The sequence below is a fragment of the Phyllobates terribilis genome, unplaced genomic scaffold (assembly GCF_046119375.1).
Source record: "Phyllobates terribilis strain yellow unplaced genomic scaffold, ASM4611937v1 Scaffold_2__4_contigs__length_985480577, whole genome shotgun sequence".
In the NCBI taxonomy this organism is placed as follows: domain Eukaryota; kingdom Metazoa; phylum Chordata; class Amphibia; order Anura; family Dendrobatidae; genus Phyllobates; species Phyllobates terribilis.
This window is the reverse complement of record NW_027362762.1, coordinates 920,474,354-920,489,246: the sequence shown is the minus strand read 5'-3', so window position 1 is coordinate 920,489,246 and position 14,893 is coordinate 920,474,354. Positions and strand designations below refer to the sequence as shown.

General features: G+C 44.3%; 1 protein-coding gene across 1 annotated transcript in view; it reads left to right on the top strand.

Moving 5' to 3' along the window:
- Nucleotides 1–14,893, top strand: part of CYYR1 (cysteine and tyrosine rich 1) — a 137,979-nt gene that overhangs the window by 115,758 nt on the left and 7,328 nt on the right. The gene's annotated exons all lie outside the window — the stretch shown is intronic.

Sequence of the window (14,893 nt, the reverse complement as noted above, 5' to 3'; positions counted from 1 at the left end):
ACGAGCTCCTTTGTGAGATGACACGCAGTGCAAGGCTTATTTATAGGTTTATTCTGGTCCATCATATTATCCTGTAGTAGGAATTATCCAACAAGCAAAAATGAGAATTCCCATCATTCTCAATACTTTTTTTTATCAGTTATTGTGAATGTAGATTGAGATTCAGGAAAGAAAAGAATGGGAAATATCCAATGTTGGCCCACTATGCCAATGTTCCAAAAAATGCTTCGGCAGAACATAAAATGAGTCAATATTTGTGCAGAATACCCAGTAGACAGGATACGCAAAGACAGACATAAAACAGAATCCTTGTTTTTTTTTTTCTCCAGGTTTCATAATAATATGGGCAGCTCAGTGGTTAGCACTCTGCTATATCTAAGGCAGCTCAGTGGCTCAGTAGTTAGCACTGTTGCTCTGTAGCGCTGGGGTCCTAGGTACAAATCCCACCAAGAACAACATCTGCAAGGAGTTTGTATGTTCTCCCCGTGTTTGCGTGGGTTTCTTCTGGGTTCTCCCACATTCCAAAGACATACTGATAGGGAATGTAGATTGTGAGCCCCAATGGGACAGCGATGATAATGTCTGTAAAGCGCTGGAGAATATGATGGCGCTATACAAGCAATAATAATAACCAGGATAAAAAGAAACAGTTATGCCTCACCTGATGGAGAGGTAGATTCTTGAGGTCCTTGGTCTGGATGAGTAGTTCTAATGTGACCCGTACAGATGGCGTTGGTGCAGCAGGACGATCCAGTTGGAACAGTGGAGACAGATAAAGCAGGATGGCAACTGGAGGAGCAAACCTGGAACCATGGGATCTGATAAAGCAGAGCGGAAATCACAATAACTATTGTAGCGGTGTTGGACAGCTACATAGGAGAGTCAACTATGAGAAACCAGAGCAGCAGAGAAGGAGGGAAAATAGTTTCAGCGCTACAGCAGAATAACTCAGGAAAGTAGCAGAGCTGAGATAGTCATAGAGTTCAAGGCAGTGCTGTCACAATGGTCAGTACTGGTCCTAACCATTGTTAGTACTGGTACTCAGTGATATAGCATAGCTGTTTTTTTCACAGAATCCATGAAAAAATAGCCAGCAGTTTAGCAAAGTTACTCAGCTATGTAACAGAGCTTGGTTTGTCACAGAGTGCAGGCAGAACTGACTAGCGGTCAAGTAAAGTTACCTTGCAATATAGCAGAGCTGGGTTTGTCACACAGTTCAGGCAGAATATTCCATCAGTGTAGCAGAGTTACCCAACTATATCACAAAGCTGGTTCTATACATAAGGAGTCCGGACTAGACTGTCCCTCTTCAAGGCCCCTATTGCAGTATAGTACAATAACCTTGTTATTAAAGGGTATTCCCATCTCCACCATCCAAGGCTGAGATGGGAGTATCTGCCTCTATGGTCACACTTGGACAAGACCATGGAAATGGATGTAACATCATAGCACAGTCTGGTCAGCTGTTTTTGTAACCGTGCCCAGTTCTAGCCAACGCACTGTGTATATACGCAGGTATTCCCAACTGTGCCATAAATGTCTTAGATGGGAATATCCCTTTTAAGGAATATTCTCAAGTTTTGAAAATCAGGGGTTTGACCTCTGGGACAAACACCTTTCCCTAAGTATCGGAGATTTAAAAAGCTCCATATGAATGGAGCGGTGGTCAAGCATGTGCACCACTGTTCCTTTCATCCTTATGGAAGTGCCGAAGAACAGTCGAGCACAGTGTTTGGTTATCTCCAACACTCCCATTAAGATTGAATGGAGCAACAGTGCACATGATAGACCACAATTCTACTCTTTGGCGCCCCAATTCTAGGGATCAGTGAGGATCCGAGCAGTTGCACCCCTATCGATATATTGCATAGATAGGGGATAACTTTTTCAAACTTGAGAAAATCCCTTTAAGTATAACTATCATACATTTACCCCTTTATTGCTGAGTGTTTACTAAATGTTCCTTGGTTTTCTTCTCAATTATTTTATTGCTTTTTTAGTGCCAATTAGGTGACAGAACTCCATAGGTAACACCCTGTCCAGCACCCAAGAGACTCAAGATATTACTAAACATTGACCCTCATTCTAGTAACCTATGTTGGGGTCAACCCAAACATTTTTTAACTTCTGACACAGCACAATGACAAGGTAGTGTTACCATTATACGGTGCAGATAATCAGCTTTATTCTTCATCCAGTCTGGTAAATAAATTTGCTAATTTTACACAATTAATCTGATGAATGAAAGCTGCTCATTTGTGTTTTTATATCAGGTTTCTTGGCAGAATGACATAGTTTGTGTATGGCTGATGTTTGGGTTTATTTATTTGGCTGGAAATACGGCATAGAGGACAAGGGTCAGGTAAGTAATACAGCGAGGCCAGGCACGTTCCCTACAGAACAGCGCCAAGTGACTTTGAAATGATCCCATTTTGTTTTCGGGAAAATTATGTAAATTACAACAAAAACACTGTAATTTGGTGCCAGAAAAATACAAACCGGGAGCAGCAATCTGTTAGATTTACAAAATGTGAACTGACTGGGAAAAATTCAGCAAATTCATGTTTGAGAACCAAGCACCATTTTAGTTAGTAGTATTTACCCTGGTAGGTATTTGCTTCCATGTGTTCTTACTTTTGTAAGCACCAAAATTTGCAAAAGAAATTAGTAGAGTTGGTAATTTGGGCACAATAGAATACCTTCAAGAATGCAATTAAATGACCTCAATTAGGCTATGACTCCAGGGCCGCACCCATGAGTCGTGGTAAAATTGTAGGATTACCACAACCTGTGTCCTCATCTTGCTATTTTTGTACAAACAAGTGACATGATCTTATTTTTGGAATTGCAACGTCACAGCACAGAAGTGTTGGCAAAGCAAAGTCCATGTTTCTTTTTTATATAGCTCCCTAATTAAATGTGTTTTCCACTACTATTACCGGTCATTCATATCAGATCGGTGGCAGTCCGGCACCTGGAACCTCCGCTGATCAGCCCTGGCAGTGGCCTGATGTAAAGAGTGTATGGAATGGAATGTCACCACACCATCATACTCTCAATGGTCAAGGGGATGTTCTCCAGCACATTTAATATATTAAAAAAAACATAATGCCTACGCGTTTCGGGTAGAAAAGATTAAGGGTTTTTCTACCCGAAACGCGTAAGCATTATGGGTTTCCATTTTCAATATCTGCTCATTCTGCAAATTTTTTTTTATTCTATATGATTAAAGGCTAAGTTTTAACTACTTTCCTTTGGAGCTGGAGAACATCTCTTTTGGACAACTGAGAGCAATTTGATCTGGAAGCCAGACTAGAGCATACTCCGTTCACCACACCCAGACCACAGACTACCTAACCTGGAAGTTTCCTGGGATTCCTTTCTCTAACACAGGAGTGGTGAGTTGAATTGACACTTTTATTATTTTTTATTTATATCTACTCTATCATATTGTTTAGTGTCCACTGCTGGGTGCCACAGATCAGCTCCTACTCAAACAGTAGAAACCAGATACTCTGTAAATGTGAATGGCAAGGAAGCTGAATTTACCGCTGTTGTGGCACTCCTCTAGATGTGTAATCAAGTAGACCACATTCATGTTATCTTCACAGACCAGCGTTCAACAATTCAACCATAATGATCCTTTGTAAAAGGACTGTGCAAAGCTTTTTTTAAGATTGTACTGAAGCATTAAAGAGAACCTGTCGCGTGCTAATCCAAAATTGTGCAAATCTTTTCCATTTTGTGCTATGTCACTCTATTTCAGAAATATTCACTTTTTTTTTCTTCTGGCGTGCACTATGTGAATTTTTTGCTTTGCAGTCCAACTGAGTGTTTCTTCAGAGTCTTCACTGGGGGCGTGTGTTTTCATCCCTGCTTCCCAGATGCAGCCAATCACAGCTCAGCAGTGTCAGATTGCTAGATCAGATGCTGAGATGGGATTGTCCTCATCTGGGAGGTCTGGCTGAAAAAACTGCCCCCAGAGAAGACTCTGAAGAAACACCCAGTTGGACTACAAGCAGAGATTTCACATAGTGCGCTCCAAAAGAAATTAAATTTGAATATCTCTGTAATAGAGCGACGCAGAACAAAACAGAAAAAAGTGGCAGAATCAGGGGAGTTCAAGGGTTTTTACAAAGTATTTAACTGAATTTATTTTTAAGACTGAGAGGCTTTTTTTAAGAAAGATAAATTTGTTTCCAATAACTCACTGCTATGATCTGTTATTGATGTCCTGTTCTCAAAGCATATAACATGACTGCACCTGTCGGCATTCCCTTACCCAGAGCTCTGCCTTGTCTTTCACTCTGAGCTGTGTGCAGAACTTCGCACACATAGACAGATGGAAGAATCCCAGTTGGTATTGTGGGCAGTTTGGAAATGGAATAGGTAGACTGCTTAACAGAAAATGTAGGATGAGAGGACCAGAACCCGGACCATGTTCTGCCAAATAAAGTGAGAATGGCTCGTTTAGACGAGCTTACTGCTGCCATTAAATGGTCTGTTCAGACAGTCCGACCAGAATTCTACATGAACAGAACAATCATTAATATGATTGTTCTGTGAATAGAATAGAATTTCATCGTTATCGGCAGCACGTTCTGTTTACACGGGACAATATGCTGCAAAACACAATGATTTTAAGACATAAAAAATTAAATCACACAGCCAATAAGCGAGTTACTGATGGCATTTTAACACAAACTGAATTGTCAAATGAGCATCCTAACATTCTTGTTCCCAATTATGAGCTTGTCTAAGCAGCTCCACAATCACACAAAGAGAGAATAAAACATTTATTTGTTGCGTGGGTTTATTTTTAAGCTTGCTTAAAAATTATCACTCCTGGCAGCATATCATCCAGTTTAAACAGGATGTGCTCTAAAGAACGTATTAAAGGGGTTGTCCAGGACTATAAGATTTTTTAAACTAAGTTGGTAACTACCTGCATGGTGTGCCCAGCGCCGATCTCTCGCAGACCATTCCTGCCGGTGATTTTCTCATTGTTCGGCTCTGTTGACAGGGCGTGACTGATGACATCATGTTGATTGACAGCCAGTTCCCCGCTGCCTAACTGCTTGGAGCGGGCTGTCAATCAGCATGATGTCGGCAGTCATGCCTTGATGACAGAGCAGTCCAGGAATAGAAGAGCTGCTCTGTTGACGTGGAGCAGCTAAATTGCCGGCAGAAGCGGTCAGTGACGGCTCCGGTACTGGGTACAACACACAGGTAGTTGGCTTTTTTAGCAACTATCTGCCTGTTTGCTAGTTTTTAGGTCCATAGTAAAAAAAAATATGATAGTCTTGGACAATCCCTTTAATGATTGTTCTTTGACAGTGCAATCAGCCCATGTAAACAAAACAAAACTGACATTAATTGGTTCGCAGCCCATCGTGGGTTGTTTTATGGCCATGGCCAACCTGTCTAAACGCAGCATTAACAGTGCACAAGTTGTCACTTGTAATTTGCATTAAATCGAATTCATTAAACTGCTATTCAGATCATCTCCTGTTCCCAATAGAAGATATAACTGTATTTTTGTGGTTAGCTTCATAAGCTGGTGGTCCACCACACCCATAATTAGTAGTTTTACAGAAAGGAAGTCCTGTTCCCTGTCATTTGCCTGAGAACACAGGGGTTCGCAGCATGGAGCTCCTAATGACTACCATGTGTCTATGTACCTTGCTACGGAGATTTCTGCCTCATTCTGCTTTCCGACATTACTCATCTTTTTATTGAATGCTGCAGATATAGTCTTGTACAATGAGAATTAAAATGCAGCTATCACCAGATTTCATAATATAAACTGATTACTTTACCTGACAAATTGCGTGGACCCGATGAGGCTGATGTATTTACAGTAAAATGCAATTTAGAATGGCCGTATTATGAAGATATTAAACTGGGAATTTTTTAATAAGCTAAAGAGTGAGAACTCATGAGTCTAAGTTTATTCACCCATCCGGTCTGATTGACCGTTGCAGCTTGTATTGAGCGGTGTGAGATCTCAGTTTCATTAGGGAAGAGGGACTCTGAGGACCTGTCAATCCGGCTATGTTGACCGAGACTCAGCAGGCGGGTGGAGGATACTGAGGAGCTGTCAGACAAGCTAAATGGGTGAAGATTCAGAAGCATGCAGAAGGGAATCAGAGAAGCATCCAATTGGGCTACATACACAGAGATTCTGCAATGAAGAGGAGGGACAATGAGGAGCTGACTTTCAGGCTAGGCAGGCAAAGATTGACTTTAAAGATTGAAAAAGGATTTCACAGCCCTTCTGACAAGTCTTAACAAAGTAAATACACTAGCCTCATCAGGTCTAAAAGATATATTTAACAAAGCATACAAGTTGTATTGTGAAATCTACTGACAGATCCATTTTAATGTATATTTTTATACACAATCTATACTGTTAAAATGTAATAGAAAGAAGAAAACACCGGTCAGCACTAGATATGGCGACTTAAGCTTTGTGACAGTTAGCTGATAAGCAATAACAAGAGTTGATGTCAATCTTCAATAGTGGTGCACAGACCCACAGGTTACAGTCTAAAAAGTAATCCAAAAGACGAACAGATTGAAGTCACCATTCATTGATCTTCAGCTTTTTTGTATCCAAAACATAGTTTGAGGCAAACAGGAGACGACGCAGACAGCATCTGTGGCAACAGTCATCTTGTGTAGCAATGAGGGTGTTTGTTGCGGTGCTATATGCGCCATTTCGAGTTTGTCTTTGGTACGATTTGCAAACATGCAGTCACATGCCAACTAGAAGTGCGCGGCCTGGCTCAATACAAGTGTATTGAGTGAGGCCAGACAAGTCTAGTCAGAATGTGGCCAGAAGTATACAAATCACATGTTTTCAGACACATGAACACCAGCTTCCTGCGCCTGCACCAGAGAATCATGACGGAGCGCACTGTGCACCCAGTGAAGATTCACCCTAAGTTTGGACAGCACCTTTAAGGATTGCTAAAATTACTATTCTAACACCATATGCACATCACTGTGCTGTTGTTCCGAATGAGCACAATATAGCCCATACCTAGAAAACCTATGAACCCTTACTGTTTCTCCACATACCTCCATTATGTTCTAATACAGGATCAATGAACATGCATGAGGCCTTACAGCTGTTTGTGAGAACTTCCATGGCTGCTCGGAATAGTCCCCAATATATCGGCTTTCTGCCAATTCCTATTGTGATGTATGCTTTGCCCGTCTCTGCATATAATAGTTGTCTCATAGAAAATCTTCTGGTACTTCAGTGGGGCTCCAGGAAAAATTTATATCTTCCAGAGTTCTGGCAAAATTTTCTAGAAAGTTTCTTGCATATGACCCTTGTGTGTCCACATGCAAACTCAGGGAGCAGGTAACAGGTGGGAAAGGAAAAGTCAATGTGAAAAGAAAGTGGATGATGCGGCCTGGAAGAGGATGTGGTCACGCTTCACGTACTGCAATCAGAAAGCTTTTTAGATGTCTGTCTCTGAAAGTTGGCAAGTATGGACCTGCTACAGATTTTTTATTCTCAGGGAAAAAAAAAAAAAAAGTGCAGATGTGAGATTTCGATTGCCTGAGAAATATCGTGAGCAGTGTGGGGAGACATGATTAGAAAGTATTATATATCCATTGATTTGGCTGATGCTCGTCTAATCTGTGTGGTGACTTCCCGACCCTCCTTCAAAAGATGCCAGGGAAGTGAAAGATCTGGGATGTCTGATATCGAGGAAATGAAAGATCTGGGATGTCTGATGTCGGGGAAGTGAAAGATCCGGGATGTCTGATTTCGGGGAAGTGAAAGATCCGGGATGTCTGATGTCGAGGAAGTGAAACATCCGGGATGTCTGATGTCGGGGAAGTGAAAGATTCGGAATGTCTGATGTCGGGGAAGTGAAAGATCCTGTATGTCTGATGTTGAGGAAGTGAAAGATCTGGGATGTCTGATGTCAGGGAAGTGAAAGATCCGGGATGTCTGATGTCGAGGAAGTGAAAGATCTGGGATGTCTGATGTCGAGGAAGTGAAAGATCTGGGATGTCTGATGTCGGCGAAGTGAAAGATTCGGAATGTCTGATGTCGGCGAAGTGAAAGATCGGGGATGTCTGATGTCGGCGAAGTGAAAGATCCGGGATGTCTGATGTCAGGGAAGTAAAAGATCAGGGATGTCTGATGTCGGGGAAGTGAAAGATCTGGGATGTCTGATGTCGGGGAAGTGAAAGATCCGGGATGTCTGATGTCGGGGAAGTGAAAGATCCTGCATGTCTGATGTCGAGGAAGTGAAAGATCTGGGATGTCTGATGTCGGGGAAGTGAAAGATTCGGAATGTCTGATGTCGGAGAAGTGAAAGATCTGGGATGTCTGATGTCGGCGAAGTGAAAGATCCGGGATGTCTGATGTCAGGGAAGTAAAAGATCAGGGATGTCAGATGTCAGGGAAGTGAAAGATCTGGGATGTCTGATGTCGGGGAAGTGAAAGATCCGGGATGTCTGATGTCGGGGAAGTGAAATATCCGGGATGTCTGATGTCGGGAAGGTGAAAGATCCGGGATGTCTGATGGCGGGAAGGTGAAAGATCCGGGATGTCTGATGTCGGGGAAGTGAAAGATCTGGGATGTCTGATGTCGGAGAAGTGAAAGATCCGGGATGTTTGATGTCGGGGAAGTGAAAGATCCTGTATGTCTGATGTCGGGAAAGTGAAAGATTCGGGATGTCTGATGTCAGGGAAGTGAAAGATCCGGGATGTCTGATGTCAAGGAAGTGAAAGATCCGGGATGTCTGATGTCGGGGAAGTGAAAGATCCGGGATATTTGATGTCGGGGAAGTGAAAGATCCTGGATGTCTGATGTCGGGGAAGTGAAAGATCCTGCATGTCTGATGTCGGGGAAGTGAAAAATCCGGGATGTCTGATGTCGGGGAAGTGAAGGATCCGGGATGTCTGATGTTGGGGAAGAGAAAGATCCGGGATGTCTGATCTTGGGAAAGTGAAAGATCCGGGATGTCTGATCTTGGGGAAGTGAAAGATCCCGGATGTCTGATCTTGGGGAAGTGAAAGATCCAGGATGTCTGATGTCGGGGAAGTGAAAGATCCAGGATGTCTGATGTCAGGGAAGTGAAAGATCTGGGATGTCTGATGTTGTGGAAGTGAAAGATCCAGGATGTCTTGTGTTGGGGAAGTGAAAGATCCGGGATGTTTGTCAGGGAAGTGAACGATCTGTGATGTCTGATGTCGGGGAAGTGAAAGATCCGGGATGTCTGATGTCAGGGAAGTGAAAGATCTGGGATGTCTGACGTCGGGGAAGTGAAAGATCCGGGATATCTGTCGGGGAAGTGAAATATCTTTGATGTCTGATGTCGGGAACGTGAAAGATCCGAGATATCTGATGTCGGGGAAGTGAAAGATCTGGGATGTCTGATGTTGTGGAAGTGAAAGATCCAGGATGTCTTGTGTTGGGGAAGTGAAAGATCCGGGATGTTTGTCAGGGAAGTGAACGATCTGTGATGTCTGATGTCGGGGAAGTGAAAGATCCGGGATGTCTGATGTCAGGGAAGTGAAAGATGTGGGATGTCTGATATCGATGAAATGAAAGATCTGGGATGTCTGATATTGAGGAAGTAAAAGATCCGGGATGTCTGATGTCGGGGAAGTGAAAGATCCTGTATGTCTGATGTCGGGGAAGTGAAAGATTCGGAATGTCTGATGTCGGGGAAGTGAAAGATCTGGGATGTCTGATGTCAGGGAAGTAAAAGATCAGGGATGTCTGATGTCGAGGAAGTGAAAGATCCAGGATGTCTGATGTCGGGGAAGTGAAAGATCTGGGATGTCTGATGTCAGGGAAGTAAAAGATCAGGGATGTCTGATGTCGGGGAAGTGAAAGATCTGGGATGTCTGATGTTGGGGAATTGAAAGATCCTGTATGTTTGATGTCGGGAAAGTGAAAGATCCGGGATGTCTGATGTCAGGGAAGTGAAAGATCTGGGATGTCTGATGTCGGGGAAGTGAAAGATCCGGGATGTCTCAATGTCGGGGAAGTGAAAGATCCTGTATGTTTGATGTCGGGAAAGTGAAAGATCCGGGATGTCTGATGTCAGGGAAGTGAAAGATCTGGGATGTCTGATGTCGGGGAAGTGAAAGATCCGGGATGCCTGATGTCGGGGAAGTGAAATATCCGGGATGTCTGATGTCGGGAAGGTGAAAGATCCGGGATGTCTGATGGCGGGAAGGTGAAAGATCTGGGATGTCTGATGTCGGGGAAGTGAAAGATCTGGGATGTCTGATGTCAGAGAAGTGAAAGATCCGGGATGTTTGATGTCGGGGAAGTGAAAGATCCTGTATGTCTGATGTCGGGAAAGTGAAAGTTTCGGGATGTCTGATGTCAGGGAAGTGAAAGATCCGGGATGTCTGATGTCAAGGAAGTGAAAGATCCGGGATGTCTGATGTCGGGGAAGTGAAAGATCCGGGATGTTTGATGTCGGGGAAGTGAAAGATCCTGGATGTCTGATGTCGGGGAAGTGAAAGATCCTGCATGTCTGATGTCGGGGAAGTGAAAAATCCGGGATGTCTGATGTCGGGGAAGTGAAGGATCCGGGATGTCTGATGTTGGGGAAGAGAAAGATCCGGGATGTCTGATCTTGGGAAAGTGAAAGATCCGGGATGTCTGATCTTGGGGAAGTGAAAGATCCCGGATGTCTGATCTTGGGGAAGTGAAAGATCCAGGATGTCTGACGTCGGGGAAGTGAAAGATCCGGGATGTCTGATGTCAGGGAAGTGAAAGATCTGGGATGTCTGATGTTGGGGAAGTGAAAGATCCGGGATGTTTGTCAGGGAAGTGAACGATCTGTGATGTCTGATGTCGGGGAAGTGAAAGATCCGGGATGTCTGATGTCAGGGAAGTGAAAGATCTGGGATGTCTGACGTCGGGGAAGTGAAAGATCCGGGATATCTGTCGGGGAAGTGAAATATCTTTGATGTCTGATGTCGGGAAGGTGAAAGATCCGGGATGTCTGATGGCGGGAAGGTGAAAGATCTGGGATGTCTGATGTCGGGGAAGTGAAAGATCCGGGATGTCTGATGTCAGGGAAGTGAAAGATCCGGGATGTCTGATGTCAAGGAAGTGAAAGATCCGGGATGTCTGATGTCGGGGAAGTGAAAGATCCGGGATGTTTGATGTCGGGGAAGTGAAAGATCCTGGATGTCTAATGTTGGGGAAGTGAAAGATCCTGCATGTCTGATGTCGGGGAAGTGAAAAATCCGGGATGTCTGATGTCGGGGAAGTGAAGGATCCGGGATGTCTGATGTTGGGGAAGAGAAAGATCCGGGATGTCTGATCTTGGGAAAGTGAAAGATCCGGGATGTCTGATCTTGGGGAAGTGAAAGATCCCGGATGTCTGATCTTGGGGAAGTGAAAGATCCAGGATGTCTGACGTCGGGGAAGTGAAAGATCCGGGATGTCTGATGTCAGGGAAGTGAAAGATCTGGGATGTCTGATGTTGGGGAAGTGAAAGATCCGGGATGTTTGTCAGGGAAGTGAAAGATCTGTGATGTCTGATGTCGGGGAAGTGAAAGATCCTGGATGTCTGATGTCGGGGAAGTGAAAGATCCTGCATGTCTGATGTCGGGGAAGTGAAAAATCCGGGATGTCTGATGTCGGGGAAGTGAAGGATCCGGGATGTCTGATGTTGGGGAAGAGAAAGATCCGGGATGTCTGATCTTGGGAAAGTGAAAGATCCGGGATGTCTGATCTTGGGGAAGTGAAAGATCCCGGATGTCTGATCTTGGGGAAGTGAAAGATCCAGGATGTCTGACGTCGGGGAAGTGAAAGATCCGGGATGTCTGATGTCAGGGAAGTGAAAGATCTGGGATGTCTGATGTTGGGGAAGTGAAAGATCCGGGATGTTTGTCAGGGAAGTGAACGATCTGTGATGTCTGATGTCGGGGAAGTGAAAGATCCGGGATGTCTGATGTCAGGGAAGTGAAAGATCTGGGATGTCTGACGTCGGGGAAGTGAAAGATCCGGGATATCTGTCGGGGAAGTGAAATATCTTTGATGTCTGATGTCGGGAACGTGAAAGATCCGGGATATCTGATGTCGGGGAAGTGAAAGATCTGGGATGTCTGATGTTGTGGAAGTGAAAGATCCAGGATGTCTTGTGTTGGGGAAGTGAAAGATCCGGGATGTTTGTCAGGGAAGTGAACGATCTGTGATGTCTGATGTCGGGGAAGTGAAAGATCCGGGATGTCTGATGTCAGGGAAGTGAAAGATCTCGGATGTCTGACGTCGGGGAAGTGAAAGATCCGGGATATCTGTCGGGGAAGTGAAATATCTTTGATGTCTGATGTCGGGAACGTGAAAGATCCGGGATATCTGATGTCGGGGAAGTGAAAGATCTGGGATGTCTGATGCCAGAGAAGTGAAAGATCCAGGATGTCTGATATCGGGGAAGTCAAAGATCTGGGATGTCTGATGTGGAAGTGAAAGATCCTGGATGTCTGACATTGGGGAAGTGAAAGATCCGGGATGTCTGATGTCAGGGAAGTGAAAGATCCTGGATGTCTGATGTCGGGAAAATTAAAGATTTGGGATGTCTGATGTCGGGAAAATGAAAGATCTGGAATGTCTGATGTTGGGGAAGTGAAAGATCCGGGATGTCTGATGTTGGGGAAGTGAAAGATCCGGGATGTCTGATGTCAGAGAAGTGAAAGATCCAGGATGTCTGAACTTGGGGAAGTGAAAGATCTGCGATGTCTGATGCCGGGGAAGTGAAAGATCCAGGATGTCCGATTTCGGACTGTAGATCCGTTTGTTCTCCCTGTGATAAGCCTCTGCCAGAGGAGTCTAAAAAGTTGTCAAATGTGTCATATCCTAGCAAAATACCATAACAATATGACATTAAATAAGTATAACCCTTTAAGAAGTTGCTCCACTGGGATTAACTTAAAGGTCTATTCCCATTTTGTACATTTATGCCATATTAACATTTGCCGTAAATGTACAAGATGGGAATAATGCTTTTCTGACTTATCGCTACAGAAATTAGTTCAAGTCTCAAATCGACTTTTAAGAGCGGAGTGACAAGAAGCGTCTGTTTTATCACAGAAAGAATTACAATAATGCTTGTACCAGCAAAACGCCGCCGTATCCTAGTGAGTAATTATCACTGGATTAAGATGTCTGTAGCCCACAGGCAACATTCAGAAGCTGTTTCCTTTCCTCTGTTCCTCGTGATATTGGGCTGTTGTTCTCATCAACATATAAATAGCCCAATTCTGGGATTGTACAATGCTATTCACAGCGAAGAAAATAACAGAAGTGACAGTGGGATTTTACTTCAGCAGGACTCCCGCACCAAATGTGCTGCCTTATGCATGAGGAGTATGGTACGAGAACAGATCTACTCTTCTATTAGCCCAAATGGCTTTGTTCACATCATGTCTGAGCCATCATGGATTGTATACATTGGGAGCATTGCCCAGTGTATAACGCTGATGGAACATGTTGGCGCAAAAACTTATTTTTCCATAATGCCTCTGCATGTAAACCTGCCTGAAGGGCCAGTGTGACACTCTTTTAGACTTCATCAAGTGAATTTTATAATACACATTTTATTACCAAAATTGGGATAAAAATAATTCTGCTCAGCTTCTCCGAGGTGCCCTCAGCAGAATATGGTCTGTGGGGGTGAGTGGACCCAACAATCCCTTTGGCACTCAAGACACCGGTATGTTAGTTAGAGGGTTTTGCATTGGGCTGTGGAAATTAAAGGGGTCACCCAGCACTTATATATTGCTGATGGAATAGGTCATCAATATCAGATCTGGTTGGGAAGTCTGCCACCTGACATCCCACCGATCATCTGTTTGTAGCTCTCGTGGCATCCAAGTGTTCACAGTGTGAAACGTCAGAACAGTACGTCTTCATAATGGTTGTAAAGACATGGGGTCTCCCGTGGGCAGAATACTACTCAGACAACACAGGGTGGGGGTAAAACAATGTGGCAATACTTTATTGAACCACCAAACAGGCAATAAACGTATAGAACAGTCCCAGCAAATACACAAGATGGTGCAAAATTACACAGTCTCATCCTTCCGCTGACTTGCCAGGATTAGAGCAGCTATGACACTGGAGTCTTCAGGGCTGACTACCCCCACCAGTGGCACCGCGCTTTTGGCGGGCCCCCACAGAGAGGAGGTAGCGACAAGCTTAGGAAGCTGACAGTCCATTGAGGAATGTAACCAGTTGACTGGAGGGCCCCATCTTGGTTTTTCCGAGCATAACCATGGGGCCATTGACTGGAGGGTCCCAACCTTGCTACCCCAAACATCTACATGGGACCAGGTAACTGGAGGGTCCCAACCTGGCTTCCCCAGACATATCCATGAGTACCAGGTGACCAGAGGGTCCCAACCTGGCTTCTCCGAGCGTATCCATGGGGCCAGGTGACCAGAGGGTCCCAACCTGACTACACCAAACATATCCATGAGTTCCAGGTGACCGGAGGGTCCCAACCTGGATTTCCCCAAATGTCTTCATGGGTTCAGTGATGGTCAATGGAGCAGATCTGTGTTCTTCCAGCTGGGACCGTAGTCCCCTAGGCTGATATCCTGTAGAGTCACTGTCTGTGGTTTTGTAAAGTTCCCCTGGATGGAGCCATGTGTTCTGTCTGTTGTTCTGAAGAGTCTCTATTGGCTGTGATTTTTGTGAAGTCCCTCTCATCATCCACAGGTCAGGAGGTTAAATGGTAGGGGCTCATCTCTCATTTTTTAAGCATTTAATCGATCTGCATAGTTCATCCTTCTTTGTTTTGCAGGTCAACAAGCCACAGGGCCCAATTGTCAATTAACGTATTTAGAAAACATCCATTGCTCAATGACCGTCCGTCCCTGTCTTGAAAAGTT